The following is a 4,385-nucleotide window of genomic DNA, read 5'->3' on the forward strand; positions in this document are numbered from 1 at the left end:
GAAGGGAAGGGAAGGGAAGGGAAGGGAAGGGAAGGGAAGGGAAGGGAAGGGGGAAGGGAAGGGAAGGGAAGTCATTTGTAATTTAAGATCTCTGTTGAGCACTCCGGCACTTGTACCATTATTATATGTGAAGTGCTGCTTTCTAGGCTTAAAATGAATCATTTTATCTATATCTGTTTCCATTGACTTAAATCATATAACTCTGCTAATGTAAGGTATTTTAGCAAAAGAGTTTACACAACTATCTTTAGGTAGAAGAGGGTGGGTGGGTTCCCTCATAGAGGCAACGGAAGGGGGGATGAAATGGGGATTTGCAGAGGGAAAACCAGGAAGGGGGACAACATTTGAAATGCAAAAAAATAAAATAATCAAAACAAATAAACAGAAACAAAAAGCAAAACAAAACAAAAACAAAAAATTAAGAAGAAAAAAAAAAGGAATACATTTACAAAGCAGACGATTTATAATTTCCAGATCACAACATCCAAATGTTATCACTTTATCACAATTCAAAATCATCTGTGAGGGTGAAAATTATACCTTGTGTGCTTTCCCATGGATCAGTTGTGTGAAAAATTTGATGAGAGCCATCTTCTACTCTCTATTGCTGAGTGCACATTCACTGGTGACCAAAAATACTCTGCTGGGAGAGAACTGAGGACAGGGCTAGCAATGGGTATGGGTAATATTATCTCTGCTTCACAAGAAGTGTATTCATCATGATCTCCAAGTAATAGAAAAATGAATGCATCAAAGTTCCTCCTTCACTGCAATAGGAATTTAAAAATATTTCTATGAGACATTACAAATCTATGAGATTGATTATGAATACCCTGGGGTTTTGAAAATTTTCTGCCCCCATGAGATTACAAGACATAGTTCTGTCCACCTTTTCACTCCCTTCACTGGTTAATAATACTTATAAGAACCTCCAAAGTTAGGCTGTACTTTTAATTTTTTTCTGTGAATTATATTTAATAATGTTGTTACCATGGTTCAGGGACCAACCTTATTTAAAAACATGTAATATGGTGTTTATGTTCTGATTTTAAGCAAATTTCCTTCTCTCACAGGCATTTTTTAATAAATCTGTAAGTTAAACATGTATTATTTTGGGAAAACCTAGAAAGGACTTTACATTAAAGAACATTTTCTGTCTAAATATATAAAGGAGTATATATTAAGAGTAACATTATATATTTCCTATAAGAATGCTTTGTTTTTATATATGTTTAGAGAATTCATATATGTACTCCTAAAATTATTATACGATTGACCACTAATACCTCTCTCATATACCCCTCCCATTAGTGCTGACCCTTTTCCTCTTCCAACTATAACGAACCACACCCATGCCTTTAAAAAGACAGTTTTTAATTAGAGTTACTGGAATGATGATGGATATGGAGTTAGTTAATGGAGCAAGGGAAACTTACTGGTTAAAAATGACACCCTTTCACCAGCAACAACCCATCCCAGCAATAGATAAGGCCTCACAAGTGCCTCTACTATCCAAGATGGAGTGCTGAATCACCCAGACTTGTACAGGTATACACAGGCAATGCCTTTATTATGTCAATTGTTCACTCATATTCAGAAGAAAGCATATTATAGCACTCCTGCCTACCCTTCAGGTCCTATAATTGCTTCTGTCTATGATATTCACTGGTCTTGGAGGAGGTGATATAAACCTGCTCCATTTAGGAGTAAGTATCAAACAATTATCTCCTCCATCTTTTCAAGAGTTGTATGTCACTAACACCTCCTTGCTGCAAAAAGAAGCTTCTCTATGCAAGATTCAGAGATGCAGTAGATCATGTGTATAAATAGAAATATTCAGGTGGCAGATTGATGCCTTGCTATTTAGCAAAACAGTCATAGCATATTCCCACCAAGGCCTGGGACTTCACAAGCCATAGGCTTTCAGAATGTTCACATTACGAATATGTATTCCCTCTTATGCAAAATGCAATGTAAAGATGGTTTGTTATCCCTTATTCAATCAACCATGCCATTATTACACCAGTGGGTAAATTTTATAATTTGTTTCATTATTCTAGAATTCAAATCTGAATTCTAAGCAACACCTTTGAAGATTGTTTCTTCCACTAGTCATTGGAGAATAATGTTCTGAAGGAACTCATAATGTGAGTTCTCATAAAATAAAAAAGAAGTTATTATTTTGCAGATATAAGGCACAAAATTAACATTACCATTATAAAATAGAAGGATGGTGGGAGAGCCAAGAATGAGAAGAATGAAGCAAGGCCCAAACTGAACAAGGCAAATAGTGATATGGTTTGCTTCTTTTATCGTAATTGTAGCCATTATGTACTTAGTCTCCATTTTGCTCATAAAGTGAAATGAAGTTCAGATACTTTCCAGAATTAATGATTGTAGCTGGCACTAAAACCAAAATTGCTAGTAGGCCAAAATGCTATGGTGGTATTACTCGTACTCTGCTTTTTTGATACTCTAGAAATTCACTATCCACAACTACATTTATTTAGGACCAGTCAGCTTGAAAGTCAGCTGATAACACATTATATAGTTAGCCAAAATGTAATACTGCTTCCCTTTTTGCCTTTTGAAATTTTGACCCTAGATTTTCCCATAAAAAGCCTGCCTTAAAAACAGAGGAACTCCATAGTTTGGCTCCAAGGTCCTCTCTGTGGTCCTGATCAATCGGCCTGTATTAAGCTGATCAGCTGATCAATAAACTTTCACCATAGCTGAGATTGGTGGTCAGTGCATGGCCATTTGCAAACCCCAACAATAGCAAATTTGCAGCTTCCTGTTTTCTGGCATGTGATGACTCATCAGAGATTTGAAACAGTAATAGTGTCCCCGACCATCCATCTCCACTGCTATCAGAACAAGGAGACTCTCTTCACCCAGCTACACCCCTTGCATGTTAGTATCATCAGTGTGTATCACATGTTGTTGCCATGTTCCAGCACCCTGGGGTCTCCACTAAAACTTAGGCTTCACTTTCACAGATTCAGGCAAATAGCCCTACAGAATCTTTTTCTGTGGCCCTGGTTCTTGTGTATACTGTGTGGCCTCAGCGTCTCTCAAAAACCATGAAACAGGAGCTAGAGAGATGACTCAGCTGATAAGAGCACTGACTGCTCTTCCAGAGGTTCTGAATTCAATCCCCAGCAGCCACATGGTGGCTCATAACCATCTGCAATGGGATCTGATGCCCTTTCTGGTATGTCTGAAGAGAGCAACAGTGTACTCATGTATAGAAAATAAATAAATAAACCTTAAAAAATAAAACATGGAACACCATTACATAACTTCTGATGTTTTATAGCATTCATGCTTAGAAAACGATTATGTACACAATGTTGCCTAGGTTTCCTGAAACTTGAGATGAGGCTTGCCACCTTAAGGACTACAGCTATGTCAATTTCTGTGAGATCTTACACTTAGGGCAGATATTTTATGATTCCAGTTCAGACCTGGACATTTTTCTTTAATCATATCACCGTCTTTTGGTAACTTGATGCAAATTTTAAGCTTCCAGAGCTCTTTCCTCTAAAATCTCTATTATCTTTTGTGTCTTTTCAACCCAATTATATTTTTTAATGTAGACATAGATAAATTATATGAAACATCCATAGTGTTGGAGCAATGGCTCAATGAAGAACAGCACTTACTGTATTTGCAGAAGACCAGGGTCTACTTTCAGCATCTACTTTTTTTTTTGGTTTTTTTTCGAGACAGGGTTTCTCTGTATAGCCCTGGCTGTCCTGGAACTCACTTTGAAGACCAGGCTGGCCTCGAACTCAGAAATCCACCTGCCTCTGCCTCCCGAGTGCTGGGATTAAAGGCTTGTGCCACCACGCCCGGCTTCAGCATCTACTTTGTGGCTCACAAGTGTATTAGCCAGGGGACTCTAGACAAATCATGCACACACACACAGAGAAACACACAGATACACACACACACAGAGACACAGACACAGACAGACACATACAGACACATACAGATACAGACACACAGATACACACAGACACAGACACACACCCACATACTTTTTAGATTAGCTTAGAGTTTGGGTTCAAGTGAGTCCAATAATAGATGTCAAATGAAAGAATGTCCAAACAGCCAGTAGTTAGTTCTTCAGTCCAAGAGGCAGAATGTCTCACCTTGTCTTCAGTAAAGTTGGTGTCCCACCCTCAAAAATGTAGATTCTAATGCCAGTGAAGAAACTAACTTACCAGAAAGATCAAAGTTAAGCAGGCAAAGAACAAGCATTTCCTACGTTCATTTCAGGTCTTTTATAGAAGCTTCTACCAGAAAGTGTGGCCCAAACTAAAGTCAGACCTTCCTACCTTAGAAATAACTCTCTCTCTCTCTCTCTCTCTCTCTCTCTC

This window comes from Mus caroli, chromosome 2 (genome assembly GCF_900094665.2).
Source record: "Mus caroli chromosome 2, CAROLI_EIJ_v1.1, whole genome shotgun sequence".
NCBI classification, from domain to species: Eukaryota; Metazoa; Chordata; class Mammalia; order Rodentia; family Muridae; genus Mus; species Mus caroli.